We start from the raw sequence: 20,852 nt of genomic DNA, 5'->3' as shown, positions 1-20,852 counted from the left end.
CATTCCTTCCATTCTTTGAAACTGGAGGAGATACAAATTGCCATTTCAAAAACTGCATGTTTTGCTTTAGAGAGATGACATTTAAAAAGATAACTACTGACAAACTGTCTAGAAGAGATAGCTGGGACCTAGACTGACACAGTTTAATCCATAAGCCAGCAACACTGAAATCAGGACTTCAACCCACAAGCAGCTTTTCCAGGCTCCCTGGTTACTGAAATCCGCTGTGTCAGCAGAACTCTGCAGCGCCACGCCCCTCAACTCCAGCTGACACATTTGTGGGAAAACTGAGCAAAAGTGTCTGCCTGATTGGAACAAGGAAATAGGCATCAGCAAGCGATTCCAGGGCTCTTTTCTTTCTTTCTTGTTATTTATTTTATTGATTTTCTTGTGAAAATGAAGCAAAGTAATAGTAGAAAACTTAGAAATTATTGAAAGCTCTAAAAGAAAAAATAATCAAGTTATAATCCTGCTATCAAGTGATATTCATTTTTATCTTTGCATATATTTTTCTAAAATTAAAATAACATGCTTATTTAGAAAATTCAAGCATTATAGAAAAAAGTGTAAGTATCCCATCATCCAGAGGCAACCATTGTTAATATATCATCCAGTCATCTCTTTATTCGTACCTGCACACACAATTATAACTGTAATTTATGTAAGGGGTCATTCTCCATATCATGCCCTGCATCTGGCTTTTTTTAATTCAATCAAATTTCAGGGAGATCTTTTCATATCAGGAAATATAGAAAAACATTCTTTTTAATGCATGCAGATAATTCTTTTAAATGAATGGATGGTTGTTTTAGAAATTATGCAGCCAGCCCTTATTTATGAGTATGTAGGTTGTTCCTAGTTTTCTATTCTCTAAAATAATGCTTCAGTGAAGCTCTTTGTACATGTATTCTTGTACTTAATAGCTCTTTGAGATACATTTCTAGAGAAGGAATTACTGGGTCAATTTTGATATGTTTTTCAGGACTACCAAAAAAAAGATTGTGAGGATGTATGCTTTCACTAGTTAATGTGTAAGAAAGGTGGATTCTTCGTACTGTCATCAGTATTACCAGTATTTTCCCAATTTACTAGAAGAAAGTGAAACATTTACACCATTCATTAAGTAAAAATGATAGGTCACTTTTACTAATAATTTTTCATTAGTAATGCAGTCAAACATTTTCCATATATTTATAGACAGTTTAATTTCTTTTGTGAGCTACCCATTTTCAAACTGGGATTTTGTCTTTTTAAAATTGCTTTGTAAACATTTATTTTATGTTATAAATAAATACTTCATGTCTATAGCATATTGCAAATATTTTCCCAATTTGTCATTTGCCTTTTGATTTGTTTATGGTGTATTAAAATTATGTATAAATGTTAATACTTTCAAATAACAACTAATACATAATTTTATGTCTGGCTTCTGTCTTTTTAACATTATATTTTTACCTTCCCTTATTATTAAAATTTCTAGTAAAAGATTTAAATGAATGTTTAAAATACACTTTAGGGGCTTCCCTGGTGGCGCAGTGGTTGCGCGTCCGCCTGCCGGTGCAGGGGAACCGGGTTCGCGCCCCGGTCTGGGAGGATCCCACATGCCGCGGAGCGGCTGGGCCCGTGAGCCATGGCCGCTGGGCCTGCGCGTCCGGAGCCTGTGCTCCGCAACGGGAGAGGCCACGGCAGAGGGAGGCCCGCATACCACAAAAAAAAAAAAAAAAAAAAAAAATACACTTTAGGAGTGTACCATTGTTTGTCTGTTTCCTTACTGTCAGCTGTATTTATACTGTTCCAGTTTCTCATCACTATAAATAATGCTGTATTCGAGGGTAGTGAGGTGATAAGCAGATGGAAAAAATAAGGTAGCTGTGATCTTCAAAACTTTAGCAACAGGAGAGACTGAAAGTGAAATGAGACTATTTTTCCATTTTCACTATTGGGAAAGAGGTCAGGGATTTATTTAGCAAAAGCCCAATCATGATACCTTCAAAAAAGATGAGATGCAGATACTTTAAGAAAAAGTAACCCTGGTGGAAAAATAGATATAAAGAGGACAATAGTACATTAAACTTGTGTGATTTAGTAGACATGATTTTAATTGAGCCTTCAAGTTTGTTCTTTGCACATGTCCCATTTGTTTTAATGGGACATAAATTTTTTTCCTTGACTGTAGAGTCCTTCAGGATCTCCATCGCATTTTGTTACTCTTGGCAACAATAAAATGTATCCATTCTCTTTAGGCTGGTCTAATAGGTGGCATTATTGCGTTATTCAAGCATTTAAATTTGATTGATGAGCTTATCCGTAAAGGTTGTACATAAATCTGTTAAAGTCATTTATTTGTGATTCCAGTATAATTGTGTATGCCAGTATTAATGCTGCTTTCCCGGAGCTTAACCATATGTTGCAGGGCTTAATTTGGGGTTCAGAGTAGAAAGTGGTGATCTTTTCAATGTGTGATTATTGGGGAAAAGGAAGCTTGATTGGGGTAATCTGGGAGCAAGCACACAGTTGGGAGGAGCCGGAGGCAGACCTTATGTTACTTTGCTGTTATTCAGCAATTTATATTGTGGGACTTCTAGCACCAATGAAGGTGAAATACAGTCTCACATTTTACTACCAACTCTGTTGTTTCTCTCTTTTCTTTACTAAGACCAGGGAATAAAACATAAAGCTCTACAGCTTTTTCCTAATCTGAATTGTTTTGAATATTGTACTTGTATTTTCATCCTTCATTGGTTTTTAACATGATGTGATGTATTATAGCTATATTCATTATAGTGTGCTGCACCAAAATTATGCTGTGGAAGTGGGACTTTTAATAAAAATGCTTGTGATTATTTGTGCTATATCAACTGTCACATCAAGTCCTTGGGGTTGGGTGTTTCAGTAGGGTTTTTTTTTCCAATTTCATAGCAATAAATGCAGCACATTGGTTCCATTGCCATACCTAGGTTTTAGAGTTGTTTTGAACCATTGAGGGTTTTGCTGGTAGTTTGTTTCCATGGAATTTCAACTAAATCAGATGGGTGAGTCTACCACAGCTAGGAAGGGTCAGGTGCATAATTGGATAGCTGTAAGTGAAAAGGTGACTTACTTTGGAAATGTGCTTGTCTACTCTTTTTGTTTGTTTGTTTGTTTTTCAGCTTTTTGTGCTTGTCTAGTCTTGAGTAGGCTTGGAATTTTTCATCTTTGCTCTTCAGGATGTAGCCTCTTGCTATCCCTATTCCCTTGGCTATTGGAGTTCTGTTGCCTGTTCATACCCGCACTGTAATGTTAAAGTATCTGTCTCCCTGTGTGCATCCTACCAGAATTTGGGCCTATCTGTATATTCTCAGGGCTTGGTGCTTATTATGGGATCCAGCACAAGGTGACATCTGATTAATTCAACTGAGTGAACCCAGTCTTGCCATCTTAACTTACTAAGGGATTAATACATGCAACTGATGATTAAAATACAAATCCATCTTCCTTCAAACCTTCCTTTCTTCCTTTCAAAAATATTTGTTGAGTGCTTGCTTCAAACACTGTTCTTGACACAGAATATGGTGGTGAAAATGGTGGAAATAACCCCTGCCTTCAGGGAGTTAAAAATCTAATGAAAAAACTCAGTAGTCTTATTTGTCCAATTCACATGTTTTTAAGTTTCAGATTAGAGAAACAAATCAAGTATGCTCTCATATTGAAAAAAAATTGGGGGGCTTTGCCACTGGCAGCATGGTATAGTAGAGAAGTATAGTAAAGAGCTGTGTAATCCAGTACTATAGCCACTTTGCCACGTGTGGCTGCTAATACTTGGGATGTGCTAGTCTGAATTGAGGTGTACTGTAACTGTAAAATATGCCCCAGATTTTCAAGATCTAGTATGGAAAAAAGGAATGTAAAATATCTTATTAATAATTCATATATTGATTATTATGTGTTGAAATAGTAGTTTTTATATTTTAAGTTTAATAAAATGCTATTAAAATTAATTTCACCTAGGGACTTCACTAGCAGTCCAGTGGTTAAGACGCCACACTTCCACTGCAGGGGGCACTGGTTTGATCCCTGGTCGGGTAAGATCCTGCATACCACGTGGTGTGGCCAAGGGGAGAAAAGAATTAATTTCACCTAGTTTTTAAAAAAAATTTTTCTGACTACTATTTAATTTAAAATTACAGATGTCATTTGCATTTGTGGCTTGCATTATATTGCTATTGAATACTGTGAGTACAGAGTAGTACAGCATAGACTAGAGGCAGAAAGCATCACTTCAAATCCTGATCTTGCCCCCTACTGGCTTTGTGGCCTTCAGCAACTTACTTGACCTTTCTTTTGCCTTACTGTATCTTCTTGTAAAATCAAGATAGCAGTAGTACCTAACTCATACTATTATTATGAGGAAAGATGCATAAATCTTTTAGAACACTGTCTGGCAAACAGATTACACTTTTTAAGTGTTTGTTAAATAAGTAAATAAATGCAGTGGTCACTAGCACTTCCACGCTAGTGGGTAGAATTATCAAAGGGATAATGTCATTTTTAAGTAGCAGTGTTGTGACTAACCTATATTTTTCTAAGGGCAGTAGTAGCAATTATAGACTAACATAGTGAACATGTTTGATGGTTTACTAGTCCAATTCGCTTCTTCCTGCCCTCCTCTTTCCTCAGAGCAGATGGAGGGAAGAGAGTAAAGCTCAAATGAATTAATTACCTTTCTCTCTAGCAAGCTATTTGGGAGAAGCATGCTGAAATAAATGGCAAATTTACAAAGTTTTCTCTTACATTATTGCAGTTCTCTATTACTTTGTGTTGTTTCCTAGAAAGAAATCTAAAATATGAAAGTCCAAGCTTCTAAGTTTGAGAATGGATTCTTGACAAAACAGATCCATTAAAGAACATTGTTGGCAATCTCTATGTATTTTTAACTAATTAGAGAGAAGACACTTGGAGGTCAGTCAAAAATTAAGATATTTATGATACCTGAATTTAAAGAAAAAATATATTTTTTAATAAATCACATATATTTTGATAGTTGAATCCTAGTCTATTCTATAGATAGTAGGAATTTCTTTTTGAATCCCTTATTTGTGAATATTTAAGTTGTTTCATTTTTTGCTATCACAACCAGAACAGCAAATATCTTCATATTGCATCTTAAAGCATTTGTGTAATTATTTCCACTGAACAAAATCCTAGAAGTTGAATTCCTTGTTCAAAAAAATGTGCATTTAGAATTTTGATATATGTTGCCAAATTGCCTTTCAAAAATGCTGCAAGTTATTATCTTGAAAACAGAGCTATTATTAATATTTTTTGCCTAGGCTTCTGCCTATGCTAGGTGACAAGTGTTAAGTCATTAAGGGTTTTTAAAAATTTTACTTTATTGAAGTAGAGTTGATTTACAATGTGGTGTTAATTTCTGTTATACAGCAAAGTGATCCAGTTTTATATAACATGAGCTTTATTATTTATTTATTTATTTTTTTATTGAAGTAAAGTTGAGTTACAATGTTGTGTTAAATACTGCTGTACAGCAAAGTGACTCTTATACATACATACACACATTCTTTTTCATATTCTTTTCCATTATGGTTTATCACAGGATATTGAATATAGTTTTCTGTGCTATACAGTAAGACCTTGTTGTTTATCCAGTTTATATATAATAGTTTGCTTCTGCTAATCGCAAACTCTCGGTCCATCCCTCCCCCACCCCCCATAAAAAATATATATATGGATTGTGGCAAAGAGACTCTTTTTTTTTTTCTCATTTAACTTATTGATTTTATAATTCAATTAACTATTTTTTCTTGAACCTGGCAAAGAGACTCTTAAGGTGACAACACCAGATTGAGATTAGAAATGGATGCTACCCCAGTCGAGCCTCTGCTGAGACCACAACCCCAAAACCTTGATTTCAGCCTTGTGAGACCCTAAGCAGAAGACCCAGCAAAGTCATGCCCAGACTCCTGACGCATAGAAACTGAGATAATAAATATGTGTTATTTTAAGCCTCTAATTTGTAGTAATATTGTTCAGCAATAGATAACTAATACACTGATACTTTGACATATCCAGATTTTCACCTCTAAGCATATTTTGTGGGTAAAGCAAGATATATATGCATTGAAATTATTGGAACTCATTGTTCCTTTTCTCCGTTTTAGTTGTTTCTGCCATCTTAGCAAGCCTAGCTGAGGAATTTAGGTGTATGATATTTAATAATAAAATCAGTTATCATGTTTATAGTATTTTATAGCCTTTGAAAGTTTACCTGCAATAGATTTTCAGTTGGTAGATGATGACTCATTTTCTCACACTTGTTTTGACCCAATTCTGTGGTTCAGAATGTATCATACACATATATCTAGGGTTCCAAGGAGAGCTATGGACCAGAGAGAGATTTTTTTCAAATCATTAGCATATTCCAGATGGTAATTGGAGCTACTGAAATGGATTAAATCATTTGATCATCCATAGCAGGTAAAGAAGACTAAGTACAAGACCCAGGAAAGAAACAGCATTTAAGGGACATAAAGAAAAAGAATCAGCAACAGGGAAACCAAGTCAGGAAGATCAGCAGAGATTTAGGACAAAATGATGTCAGGGGTGCCAAGAGTTTCAAGATAAAGAGAGTTCCAAAAAAAAGAAAAGTAACATGAAACCCGAGTTAACTGGATTTAGGAATTAGAAAGTGATTTTTTTACCTTAGTGAGATGGGATGGAAGTTGGATTTTAATAAGTCACTAAATAACTTAGGAATGAGAAAGTCAAGGTAAATATTCACTTAGATGATAGCTAAAGGGGAATAATGAGTCAAGAAAAGCGTTTTCCTTAAATGATAGAAGAGACATTTATGTTTGTTGTCCAGGAAGAGTTACTAGAAGAGAGGTTGTCGGTCTGGGAAAGGAAGAGGATTATTGTTAAAGCGAGGTCCAGAATTTTGTGACAGGGCATGGTGGGGGTGGACAGCACGAAGAATTAGCCATAGGTGGGGGAGAACACCTTTCTCCCAGACTAGAGGAAAAGAAATTAGCCTACGTGTGGAAGTAAATACATTCTAGGTGTCAGGGTGAGAAGTCAGGGGATTTACATGAATTTAGTCTTCCCATGTGCTGAGTAAGTGGGGTCCTGTTGAACAGGGGAGGTGGGAAAACGGGTACAATTGCTGATGGAAATTAGAGAGGAAGTTAACTGAACACAAATGAGAGTCTGGCTGAGTACAGCTCAGCTTCTAAGAGGAGGTGAGAATCTCACCAAAGCTGAATCAGTACCATTCTGAAATCTCACTTGGAGTTGAAGGAGACAGGATTTTGGCTTGTCTCCATTAATGTGTGAAATACCTCGCAGCCCAGCTTTTAGGGCTGTTTCCAAGGCCATCCCTCTTGCACGCAGAAGGGCTGTCCTCACGCATCTCGACAGACCACACTTTTGTCTTGCCTTTTAACTTGACAAAGTCACACGCATACACACAATGTAGGCCTTCAGGTTGGAAGTAAGGAATTCCATTTGCAGGACATATTCCTTGCATGACGTGGGACATACCTGCCATCCTCCCTAGAAAGGGCATTACTCCTTGCTTTCTTCTTCCCACTGGAACTGTTCGCAGTGCCCACCTCTTTCCTCTCCTGATTTAGGTAAAACGAGGTCAGAGTCATCCCTCATTTTTCTCTGAGACTGGTTCTTCTGGAAACTGTGCATGCATTACAACTCTTTAGAAGTAACTTGTCTTTTCTTCAGAAGAATCTAAGTCCATAAAACTAGAATTGTTTTCCATTTCATTTCTTAAATATATCTTAAAATTTTGCTCCTAGCAAATGGTCTGTAAAGAAAGCAACCTCCATATCTGCATCATCTATGTACAGCTGGTGCTCTGGCCATGGCTGCCGCCAAAGCCAACTTTCAGGTCTTCTGAAATTATCATGGCGGTTTATTCTTTCATTTAATATAATGATTAAGTACATGTTATGTGTCTAGTGCTGTTCTAGGCTCCAAATAAGGACCCCAGCTTTCAGGGAGCTGGCATTCTTATGTGCGTGTAATGGGGGAGGGGAGGGAGGATGAAGCGAGAATAAACAATTAAACAAGTACATATTAAAAAAAGATATGTCAGATTATAAGTGATAAGTATGAGGAAAATAAAATAGGTATGATGGATAATGACTGGAAAAAGGCTGGCTTTAGACATCTAGAATACTATCCAGAATTCAGATTATTAGATAGCAGTCAGACAGCTAAACAGTCTGCGATTACCTTGGCAAGAATACAAATGGCATAAGACCTGCTGTGTCCATATTTTTGGAAAGCTGAATCTAAATCAGGAGAAATAATTCTCTTCTGTGAACTCAGGAGTGGGAAACACATCCCAGAAATCAGCTGAGGTTAGTACAGCCAGTCCATCCTGTCCTCAGCCAAGAAACGTCCTGAAAACCAGAAGAGAAGAAGCCAGGAAACCTTACAGATGAGGGAAATTATTTGTTGGAAACTCAGTCTTTGTCAGTATATAGTCCTCTTAGTGTACTGGCATTCAGGCTGTCTCCTTTTACCACTCCTTTGTCTTACCTTTTTAAGCAATTGATTATATAACACTACTAATAAACATATTACCACCCTCACTTGTCCTGATCTTCACAGGGATGGCCTCCAACTCCATATTCTGTTTCTTTTGTTTAGACTTTGGGTTCTGAACTTACTTTAACTACATGCAGATTCTGGAAAATGGAGGTTTCTGGGGTTACGTTTGAACGATCTTTGAGTGACAGGCTCCCTTTGGCCACACAGAATTTCAAGAGTGGGATTAAAAAAAAAAAAAAATGTGGCTTTAGTTCAAACTCCAGCAGCTTTTTTCACTTCAGAAATGGAATCTGGCTGTGGCGAACCCCAGGGAATGTAAACATAACCTTACCTGTAATTAACCCAGGGCTTCTCTTGTTCTCAATGCAAATGGAGTTATAATTGTATTTCCTTTAGTGGAATAGAAAGCCTGTGTTTCAGAGGGGAGCTGGCAGTTGAATAGAGGACAAACTGTCTAACTGTGACAGCTCCCTCCTATCTCCTTCTAGAAACCTGAATGATAATAAAACTGGAGTTGCATTTGATGTAAGACATATGGTAATTACTATAATAATATTATCACCCGAGTTCTGCAGTGGTTTTGTCAGTGAGGTGCAATTTCACATATTGTCTGCGATAAAATCCCAGTTTTTTTGGTTATTGATAGCAATGCCTTTCTAAAATGGTATAGGTGTTATGTGACAGCTGCGAAGTGCCTGCTTCATATCCAGGTAATTGGGTTGAGAATAAGGCCTGCATGCTGAAACCTGAGGATGTAAGAAGTGGTGAAAGCCCAGGGAATACTGTGAATATTTTGGTAGTTATAAACAGGCTAAAAGGAAAGCCTTTGCTTGGCGGATCCTCTGAAGCAATCCTTAAGAAGAAAAAAAAAAGAAAGACAGACAGATGGCCCCCTTTTAGAAAGCCTCTGTGGGGTCTTGAGGCATGACTTTGAAATTTTGAGCTAATCAATTATATTATGAGTCTGTAGGTAATATTTTAAAGCTGTATAGAGTGTTCACAAATTAGACTACAATTATTTTCATTTTATTCTGCTCCTGGTTGTTTCCTAAGCCAGATTTCACTTTGCCTAATTTCTGATTTAATAGAAATGACTTCTGCATAATAAGTATGTGGGCAGGTAATAAACACTTTTATTTATTTGTCACAGGAAAATTGGTTCCACAGTATGTTATCCTGAGCTAGCTATATATACTCAATTTTACAGCTGCTTCCAGGGAACCACATACTGAAGACATGACAGCATGGTAAAATGGACTACTCTAAAGCTTTTTTTGGAAATATGTGGGAAATGAGTAATAAATAACAATAGTATGTCTAAGCGATTCTATTGCTGAAATTAATAAAAGGAAACCAATACGAGGTCCAGATAGGGGGAAAAATCAAATTATGGGTTTTTCTCTTTTTAATATCACCTCTCATGCAGAATTCATTTTTTTTAAATCCCACCAAAGACCCATAAAACAGTGAGCTCTATTCAGGAGTTATTATTTAGGCACAAATCATCAGTAGTGGAGATATGGCATTGCATACTCTTGTTGAATTGAATAAATATGTATATGTAAAGGTGTAGATTGGTAATTTAATTCTTCCGTGAAGTGCTAAATTACCAGAAGTAATCTGAATAATTTAGGAAGATAATTGGTGTTGTATAGATGGTTATTATGATTTAAATTCCTTGGTTAGTTCTTTTTTTTTGAAAAGGAAAAATTGTTCAGATGTTGAAAAATTGAATTGTAAAGTTAGCACAAAAACTAAAGACCTTTGGCCCTAGCATTTAGAGTAAAACATTTGGGATTTGTAAAAAAGATTTATTGTAAGATGGTAATTCAAATCATTTTGATGCAATATAATTCAAGAATTATTATTTTTACTATTATTATTAAATCTCTGAAAAGTCCAGGCACTTTCTTGCCCCTGGGAGTACAGACATGAATAAAATTAAGTCCTACTCTCATGAGCTTACACTTACAAGGTATGGATTTGGTGCCAGACCTTGTATAGAGCATTTCAGGTACAATTGATGATAACCCTTGGAAGCATTATTCCAATTTCTCAACAAAGTTGAGACTCTGAGCAGTCATTTGTTAATATGGTGAAGAACCAGGAATAGGTCCAGACTCCCCAAGCACTCTGAACTTTCCTCTAGTGTAATAGGAAGGTTATCTTCTGCAGAGGTAAAAACATTCTTAATTTTTCAAAAAAAAAAAAAAGTCAATAAAAACACCTCTAGTTGGGTTGAAAATTTTGCACATATTTGTTCGTATACAATTTCCTTTTGAATCTTGTTCTTTGACCATCTTCCAGGGGTCCTACTATTTTTACATTCACTTGAAGCTCATTATGTAATTAAGCTTTTATGCCTTTGTCGTATGTACTATAAATACTGTCCCAGTCTATCACTTTCTTTTTTTTTTTTTTTTTGTGGTATGCGGGCCTCCCTCTGCTGCGGCCTCTCCCGTTGCGGAGCACAGGCTCCGGACGCGCAGGCCCAGCGGCCATGGCTCACGGGCCCAGCCGCTCCGCGGCATGTGGGATCCTCCCAGACTGGGGCGCGAACCCGGTTCCCCTGCATCGGCAGGCGGACGCGCAACCACTGCGCCACCAGGGAAGCCCCTCCTCTGCCCATTTTTTAATTGAATTGTTGTTGTTGTTTTTTTTTTTTTTTTGCTATTGAGTTGTATGAGTTCCTTATATACTTTGGATATTAACCTCTTATCAGCTATATAATTTGCAGATATTTTCTTTCATTCACAGTTTAAAACCATGTTAAATTCTCAATAAATGTTTTTAAAAAAGAGAATGACTAACAGCTTGATAGAAGGTGGTGTGAGGAAGGGTTGAGGCTGCTGAGTTGAAGGCAAAAGAGCAAATGTACAAATTAAGGCAAACACCCAATAAGTATTTCCAAGCCAGAGTGTATGCAGGCTTAAAGGAAGAACAGGGAATGAATGTACTTTGTGTACTTTGTGCTCAGCAGCCGTTACTCCTTGGTGTCAGGTGATGAGAAAAACCAGTAGAAAACGAACACGAACCTGTCCCAGGTACTGATATCAGTCTCATCTTCACCAGGGGGACACATAAAAGAAACATTCATTTTCCTCCTCTGTCCTACCTGACTAATAATATTTATGCTTGCAATTCCTTGCTCTCAGCAAGGGCCCTGAAGTGATCAAAATGACTGTATTCCAATTTGAATGGCTTTAGCACGAGGGTATTCAGTATCCATTAGCCACAGCCTCCACCACTCCCTATTGTCTTTACACCCCCTCCTATCCCAACCATTCCACACGTTTATGTTTCCTGCTTTCTCTCTGTTGAATTTTCATTTGCAGGCCCTTGTGTAGAGAAGGAAAGAGTTTAGGGAAAAAACTCACCTTTGAGGGCAGGCCAGGAACCAAAAAGTGGTCACCGGAGAGGTAGATGGAGCATCGGAAGAAAATGTTAGAGCTGAAACCAGAGGAGGGGAGGATTTCAGAAAAACAGAGTCACGAGTGTGAGATGCAATGGAGAGGTCCTAAGAGAGCATTGGATTTATGGAGCAGTACAGCACTGGTAGCTCTGCCAGGAGCAGTTTGTGCATGGTATGGTGAGGGCAGGGGCAGGCTGCCACACAGGGAAAAGGGGCTGCAGAGAGGGAGGAGGGAACGTGCTCCACTCTTTCAAGAAATTTGATGGGGAAAGAAAGGAGAGAGGAGCAGCTTTTACAGGGAGGCATGTTGAGAGAATTCTCTTTGTATGACAAGGAACACTTGAGCATACTATTTTTAGACTGAAGACAAGTAGCTACTGGAGAGGAAAAGGGAAATGATTGAAGATGAGAGAGTGAGAGCGCGAGAAAAGACTAAATGGAACAACTCTCCAGGGAGCTTATTTCCATTACATAATTCACTAAACAAACGTGGATTCGTCTTTGTTTCAGTTCTAGCGCTCGGACTGGAGGTGTGATTTCTGACAATACATTTACAGAATCTCCCCTGCCCCTCTTCACACATACCCCAGTAACTGCTCTGGATAGAGCCTTTGTAAAGATCCCCGTGCTATAGTGATGAGGACCAGAAAACATCTGTTGGCAGTGCTTTTGCCAAATTGGAATGAAGGGTTGCATCCCTGGAACAGCCAGGAACTGACGCAGGCCATCTCTGCTGTGACCCAGCCCTGAAGGCGGTGAGCGGATCTTCAGGATGAATGAAACCCCTTTATTACTGATATATCGCCTGTCTCATTATGCTTAACATTTCAAACGTTATTAATTTTTAATTATTTACGTTTAATTATCTGCATCACTTAAGCATCCAAATTCCACAGCTGATGTTCTCAATGAAATATTTACTACACAATCAATCCGCTTGGATTCCACAGAGCTGAATATTTTCAATTTGCAGCAAACTTCTCCTCCAGGAGGCTGCCTTCTCATACTTGTGTTCTGGATGGACGTGGCTGCACTCTGGGCGCGTGTGGCTTCAGCTGTGGCATCCGCTTTGTCTCAGGGATGCTCTGTCAACTCTAACAGGATGGATGGCCCTGCTCAACATTAGTGTTAGCAGGTTGAGTGCCGTGGGGACACTCACGCCATCTCCCTTCTCATTTCTCTTCAGTTAGGGCTGGAAATGCATTAACAGGGAGCCAGTTCTGGTGATAGGAAAGCAAAACAGTCTTATTGGTGGTCAAAAGGCAGAGGCAAGATGAAAACTAATCATAGCTCCCACAAGAGATGGTCACTCACACAACTGATCAACCAGCTGGCTTTTCCTTTCAAAATCAGGACCCACTGTCAATGGGAATGTCATTTCCAGAGCAAAGACCAAGGGAAGCAGGCTTATCCAACCTGGGCTCCCTGACACAAATATCCCACAGCTCCATCATCCTTTGTGCAGGAGGAGGGGGCCCAGGGTCAACAAAATGTGCACTGGTTTCACTTGGTTTTCCAAGAGTGGAGTTAGAATTATGCTAATCTACCTGTGCTCACAAGTGGGGTCTCCCTTGCAGCCTCTTAGAAGATCACTGAGAGGGTTGATTATGTGATGTATCCGGGAGAGTCGTTGAGAGTAAGGGATATGCGTTAGACCTTCATTCATTCCACAAGTATTTACTGATCACCTGCCGTGTGCCAGGCACTGGAGAGGCAGAGGCAAACAAGACAGACCTAGTTGCTACTTTCATGGAATTTATATTCCAGTAAATGTGAGTCTCTGGAATTTGAATCATGACTGCCACCTACTTACTGAATGACTTTGCATAAGTTAATGAACCTCTCCAGGCCTCAATTTCCTTATCTGAAAATGGGAGTAATCAGAGTACCTCCCTCACAGAGTCACTGTGATGATTATTTAGTTATGCACATGCAAATGCGTGTAAAACTCAGGAGTCATAAGACTGGCACCCATAGCCAGCTTCACTGAGTTGTTGTAGCTTAGTCATGCACGTATAGTTTCACTAAAACTTGTATTTGAGGCATTTAAGAGAATTAACATTTTAATTATGAGTATTAAAATTGTTATTATGGGGCACAGCTCTAGTTTAAGGAGCAGTTGGAGACAAGATACAGAAGATGTGGCTGTGGTGACCAGATGTTAGAGAGGAAGGACTTCTGAGTTCAGGTAAAGTCAGACCCATTAGTATGCAACCTGGCATGAAATAAATGTTCAATAAATACTAGTTGTTGTCAGTATTATTACGCTTATTAGGCCCTGAAGTCTTCATAAATAAATAAGACTGACATAATGGAGCACAAGTGTGGTACTTGTACATATCAAATAATAATAAATGTTAGCTCACACAGACATGCGTTAGTGTGCTTTTTTATGACAGGCTATTTCAAACATGTATTAAATGGAAGGGACCTTAGAAATGATGTCATCTGGCTCCCTCAGGGTGATGAAACCTGAGATCCTTAGAAGTAAAATAACTTGCCCAAGTCACATAGTGAGTGGTGAACTGGGAACCCAAACCTGGTCTTTTGCCCCAGCTGGAAAAGGTCTGCTGTACCTACACTGCCTCTCTTCGAAATACCTCACCTCACATTTGATGAAAATGATGATAAGGTAGGTCCACACCACACGGCAGCTGCAAACACCTTTCCCTTTCATGCCAAGCTTAGTTACAAGCTTTGAAGTGCACCTATTTTGTCTTCGCTGGCTCCTCACCTTTCTGCCACCTGCCTTTTTGGGTTCATAATAAAAATAAAATCCAAACACAAAAATCGTAGGCCTGACAATCATAGCTGGTTTCACTGGATGGCTTAGTTATGCTTGTAGAGATTCACTGAAAACTTTTATTTGGAGCCTCAAAAAATTAGCATTTTTATTGTATTAACTAAAAATTGTCATTACTGGGCACAGCTTTAGTTAAGTAGCAGTTGGAGGCAAGATACAGAAGCTGTGGCTACAGTGACCAAATGTCAGGATTGTCAACTCGGTAAGCTTGGGTGATGAGTCAGACATTGGGTAATTTCTTGTATCACACAAGCCTCTTAGGAACTACCTCTGTTCCTTCTTAAATATACAGTGTTGTGCTCAGTGGTTTGCACTGAACATGTAACAGGCAGCATTCAGGAAAGTTGGTTGGCAGCTCCTTCTAAAATAGACCTGAGTTTATCTTTTTGGCATATAATTTCCCATGCTGAGGAGTTCACATTATCATCCACATAATGACAGGGCCTACAGCAGGCAGTCCTGAAGTACTTCTAAATCCAGGTGCCCCCAACACCACAGCTCTTTCTAGCAGGCTGGGGAGAAGGCTATCTAATTCCATCCATGAACAATCAGATACAAATAACATGAGAGCTTAACCAGAAGCTTCCCCCCGCCCCCCACCCTGATGTCTCAGTATTTAATTCATGCTTCTAATTCAGTATTGTGACAAGACAGTACATCTAGTTCACGGAGACCAGTTCTAAAATATGAAGACATGTTAGCAGCCAAGTTTCGGGTTGTACACATTTCAAATGGTATGGGATTTCTCTGGAGTACAACAATATATATTGTGTTCTTTAACGAAAGTAGGGTGTGAGTTTGCACACGTAGGGTGCAGCAGGAAGGTTGTGGCTGCCCAGCAGATTATTTAGTCGTCATGTGCTGTGGAGCACAAGGGTTTGAGTGTAGACCCATCAAAAGAGAGGAGGCTTGGGCTTCCCTGGTGGCGCAGTGGTTGAGAGTCTGCCTGCTGATGCAGGGGACGCGGGTTCGTGCCCCGGTCCGGGAAGATCCCACATGCCGCGGAGCGGCTGGGCCCGTGAGCCATGGCCGCTGAGCCTGCGCGTCCGGAGCCTGTGCTCCGCAACGGGAGAGGCCACAGCAGTGAGAGGCCCGCGTACCGCAAAAAAAAAAAAAAAGAGAGGAGGCCTGTGTGTCGCCACTGCTGCTTCTCTTACCCTAAGGCTGCCCAAGGTGATAGTTTTCATCCTGGTAGGATGCAGAAGTGCTTCCCCCGATATACGGTGCCAGAAATCTAGTAGTAAATGTGTCCTGGGTTCTGTCTGAGAATGCTGGCAACAATTCCTGTGGAACTGCTTTCATTTTTTAAAAGAGAGAAATAGATGGCTATTGGGTCACTTCCACAGCTAACAGTTTATAGGTCAAGATGATCCAGAGCTAAGAAATGTGATAGTCGTTATGAAAAAGGGAAAGCTTTGTTTAGCAAAGAATTTTTGTTTAATCATAGGCCCAAGGAGTCTGAGTATAAAAAGTATTTAAGGGGCTTCCCTGGTGGCACAGTGGTTGAGAATCTGCCTGTTAATGCAGGGGAAACGGGTTCGAGCCCTGGTCTGGGAAGATTCCACGTGCCGCGGAGCAACTAGGCCCGTGAGCCACAACTACTGAGCCTGCGCGTCTGGAGCCTGTGCTCCGCAACAAGAGAGGCCGCGATAGTGAGAGGCCTGCGCACCGCGATGAAGAGCAGCCCCCGCTTGCCACAACTAGAGAAAGCCCTCGCACAGAAACGAAGACCCAACACAGCCAAAATAAATAAATAAATAAACTCCTACCCCCAACATCTTAAAAAAAAAAAGTAAGGTACCAAGAATAAGTTAGATTGCCCCCTCTTTATCATCCTTTCTTATCCCCCTAATTATTTATTCTGCACCCCCTACCCACCTCTGAGAATGTGAGCCACGTGGAGGTAGGGATGTTTGTCCATTTGCTCACTGTGTATCCTCAGGGCTTTACACAGAGTCTGGCATATGCAGGTATTCAGTATATACTCACTGGCAAGCAAATGAATGAATGAGTGAATTGTAATCTGAAAAACTATCCTTCCAAATGAATTCATTTGTGGAAATAAGCTAGCACATTGCCTGTAAAGCATCTTCCTTGAGTAAGGGCAAGATTTAAGGTTCACAGGAGATTTTAGCATCAGCCTAATGACACCGATTTTCCCTGGAAACTGCTCTCTGCTTCTCTCTCCCAGTTTGTCTTCCCCAGCATTTTTTTTGGATCTGTCGTTATAGCTTTTTCTCCCCAGAATTCACCTGAGGAGAAATTGTCTTTTCCTTACATTTGAATCTTATCAAATTGAGGAAAACCAACTTAGGCGAACATCTGACCATCTTTGGTAAAAAAGAGGCCAGGAAGCTCACGACAGATGGTGGCACTGCTGCCTTGGGGATGCTGGGCAGCTTGGGCCCGACTCTGAGTGGTTCTCCTGGGAAACCGGGGTTGAATGGATTCTCTCCTGACTCAGCACAAGTGCCGGTGCCATGACAGTCACAGGGTGAAGCAGCTGTGGCGTGGGCCCTACACGGCGAGGGTCTGTAAAACCTTCCTTACTGTCTCGAGCCCCGTCGGGAGTTCTAAGATTCCAGAACTCACCTAAACCTGATAAAGGGTGTCCAGAGGGCCCGGGGTTAACGCTGAGTTGTTCTTTAAGTACAAGATTGCGGTTTGCAATAAAATGGGTTTGTGACGCCTGAGGTGATTTTGCGGGAGAAAAAAAGGAAGATTAAAAAGGCTGTGTCAAAATAGTGTTTTGATTAGACCAGAAGCATAATCTTAGAAAATGGAAAGTAGTAGGAATGCAGTAGAAAATGTGCTTGGCCCTGCCCTCCCGGGAGGAACGGGGGTGATAAATCATCCCTTGCTATTTCCAATTTTTCAGGTGTCAAATAGTTCTACATTTTGTAGACTTAAATTTTCTACATTGTGAAAAAAGAATGAATATACAACCCCATATATTTAAGCTTCTATTATTGCATTTGCCATCTTTTTTAATTTTTGGAAGATATTTCATTTACCCTTTTCAGGAATATATATGATCCTGTGCTTTACTTTCTCGTGAAGGAGGGAGAATTAAACAATAAGCTTCTCGGTTTAGGAAGAACTAATTAGTAAATTTTCCTCCTGTTCTCCAGGCCTGTGGCAACTGTTTCTTTCCTGACAACTGAACTTTGCATCCCAACCTCCATACTCTTAATAGAAGCCAAGCATTCTCTCCCCCTGCTGTGCTATGAGAATCATTTTTCCTCTGAGTGGAGTAATGGCTGTGAAGACATTTAGGTATTCACAGAAAAAATAGCCTTTTACTGTTGTTTTTTATTCATTCCTGGGATGAGGCTAAGAGAAACCCTGTTCCGTTTTACTGTAAATACTACTAATCCAGAGATGACTTCTTAGTATACAGACATGACTGGTTTGAATTTAAATGAGTTGATATTCAGAGTTTTCATCTAGACTCAGATAAAACAAAAACTTATCCAGTGACTGTGGCTGAATTTAGAGTTGCTACTTAGATTGCCTAAACAGTCTTGTATTATATTTTCAGTACACCAGGTACGAAAAAAGAGTAAGAGCTACATTCCACAATTCTGAGGTATATTAGATCCTGAAAGTATATACTTCACCTCCCTTATTGCTGACTTATTCATTCCTGACCTCATTCCCAAAGAAACTCACCCATTTCCTCCACCAGGTCCAGGACCAATATCTTATTTTAAGTAAGAAGTTTTCACTCAAAAATAGGTAGACTTTGGGGCTTCCCTGGTGGTGCGGTGGTTGAGAATCCACCTGCCAATGCAGGGGACACGGGTTCGTGTCCCGGTCCAGGAAGATCCCACATGCCGTCGAGTGGCTGGGCCCGTGAGCCATGGCTGCTGAGCCTGCGCGTCCAGAGCCTGCGCTCTGCAACGGGAGAGGCCACAACAGTGAGAGGCCCGTGTACCACAAAAAAAAAAAAAAAAAAAAATAGGTAGACTTTTGAATTTGACCAAGTAGAAATTAGAGTTATGGTGCTGTTTTAAGAGAAAAATTGGAGACGTCTGATTCCCAATCTACATAATAATTCAACAGAATTTAAGGCTGTCTTTAGCACTTTGCATTAGCAGCAAGTAATTACCTCCAACTAGAATGAAATGAGGGTCAAGAATGGTCTCAAGCAATCAAGTGGAAGTGTTACTTGCTTTATTGAGCATGCTAATACAAAGCTGCATTTGGAAGAGTTAAAGAAGAAAAATGCCTCCAACCCAAATTGCCTTGTGAGCTTTTTTTGCAAGAGTGGGCCAGAATGGTTTGTGGATGATAAAAAAGTTTAAGTTGTTTAGTTTTAATACTTTAGATGACTTTACCTAGGAATTTAAGTGATTTGGGATTCATGATTTGGGATTCATGTTTTTGAGTATAAATTTAATGGTGCATTCTATGTACATAAGGATAAGCAGACATACATTTTTTTGTACATGTAACTAAACTACTTTCAAATAGATGTGCCTATCCCTGAATGGATAGGTTGGCATCCTACCAAATTACAAAATTAAGTAGATATGAATTAGTATATGGAAGTGTTACTGAACCAAACTTGGGTTCACCCACCCACCGCCCAGCAAAGCCAATCAACTGACACAAAACTGCTGTGAAGGAAAGTACAGTGTCTATTTGCAGGGCGCCAAGCAAGGAGAATGGGCAGCTCATGCTCAAAAGACCCAAATTCCTCTATGGTTTTCAGGGAAGGTTTTTAAAGGCAACATTTGGGGTGAGGGTTGCAGGCTGCATGACTTTCTTTTGATTGGGGTGGTAGTTAGGTGACAAGGTGGAATTTCAGGAATCTCAATCAACTTTCTGGTTCCAACCAGACTGGGGTCAGCATGTTGTCACCATCCTCCACCTGGTCAGGGGTCTTAATTTCTCCATAACAACTCAAAGATATGCATCAGATTGTTATGTATATTCCTTCAGGAGGACTCTGTCTTATCACTGAACTGTTGTTCAAGCTATCTTGTTTAATTGCTTTTCCTTTGTTTCTGCATTCCATCACTTCTCTAATTAGTAACTGTTTGAGTCTTCTCTTTGGAACTCAGGGAAGGCATAGGAGACTAAAATCTTTTCTACAGACAAGAAAGGGTGGGGGACACAGAGGCTTTTGTACATGGGAGGGCCTCACAGGGTCCTGCTCAATTTCAATCCCCCCTTTTCTTTAATACTTCTTACTCCTGAGGGGAACAGGGGTGGGACAAGAAAGGGAATTAAGTTTTAGATAGAGAGGTTAATCATACTTGTCAGGGGAACTCAGTTTTAGCAGGGACCCCGGTTTCAGAAGTACTAGCTGAGTTCAGTTCCTCTTGTGAAATTCTAGGCTTATAAAATGTACTGAGCCAAACTCAAACACATTTTTATTTACTCAGTTATCCATGATTACAGTCTGCATGGGCAACAATTCAAATTCATAACAATAATTTATTTATTAGCAACAGACTAACTTTGAGAATTAAAATGCAACCAGCTTGAGAATTCCTGAATTTGCTTTTTTTTCATTAGACATTAACTGAAGTTTAGGATGAATAATATTTTATACATCTAGGTTGATGATAATATAAATAATCCTGGCCTAAAAGCTGTATCCTGTAGCTTTAAAAACATTTTTTCTGGGAGCTTCCCTGGTGGCGCAGTGGTTAAGAATCTGCCTGCCAGTGCAGGGGACACGGGTTTGAGCCCTGGTCCAGGAAGATCCCACATGCCGCGGAGCAGCTGAGCCCGTGGGCCACAACTACTGAGCCTGCACTCTAGAGCCCGCAAGCCACAACTACTGAAGCCCGTGCACCTAGAGCCTGTGCTCTGCAACAAAAGAATCCATCGCAATGAGAAAACCGCGCACCACAACGAAGAGTAGCCCCCACTTGTCACAACTAGAGAAAGCCTGCATGCAGCAGCCAAAAATAAATAAATAAATAAATAAATAAAATTTATTTTAAAAAAGAAATTTCTTCTCTATCATGTAACAGGAAATAAGTAGAGATTAAGCTCTCTTAAAATAATTAAAGAAGAAAATTTAGATGATACATACTTTATTTAACACTTCATGAAGTG

The 20,852-nt window shown here is 39.6% G+C and overlaps 1 protein-coding gene across 2 annotated transcripts in view; it reads left to right on the top strand.

The window, feature by feature from the left end:
- Positions 1-20,852, top strand: part of ST6GALNAC5 (ST6 N-acetylgalactosaminide alpha-2,6-sialyltransferase 5) — a 169,337-nt gene that overhangs the window by 55,018 nt on the left and 93,467 nt on the right. The window lies entirely within an intron of this gene.

Source organism: Physeter macrocephalus, chromosome 4 (genome assembly GCF_002837175.3).
Source record: "Physeter macrocephalus isolate SW-GA chromosome 4, ASM283717v5, whole genome shotgun sequence".
NCBI classification, from domain to species: Eukaryota; Metazoa; Chordata; class Mammalia; order Artiodactyla; family Physeteridae; genus Physeter; species Physeter macrocephalus.
This window is presented reverse-complemented; position numbering and strand designations above follow the sequence as displayed.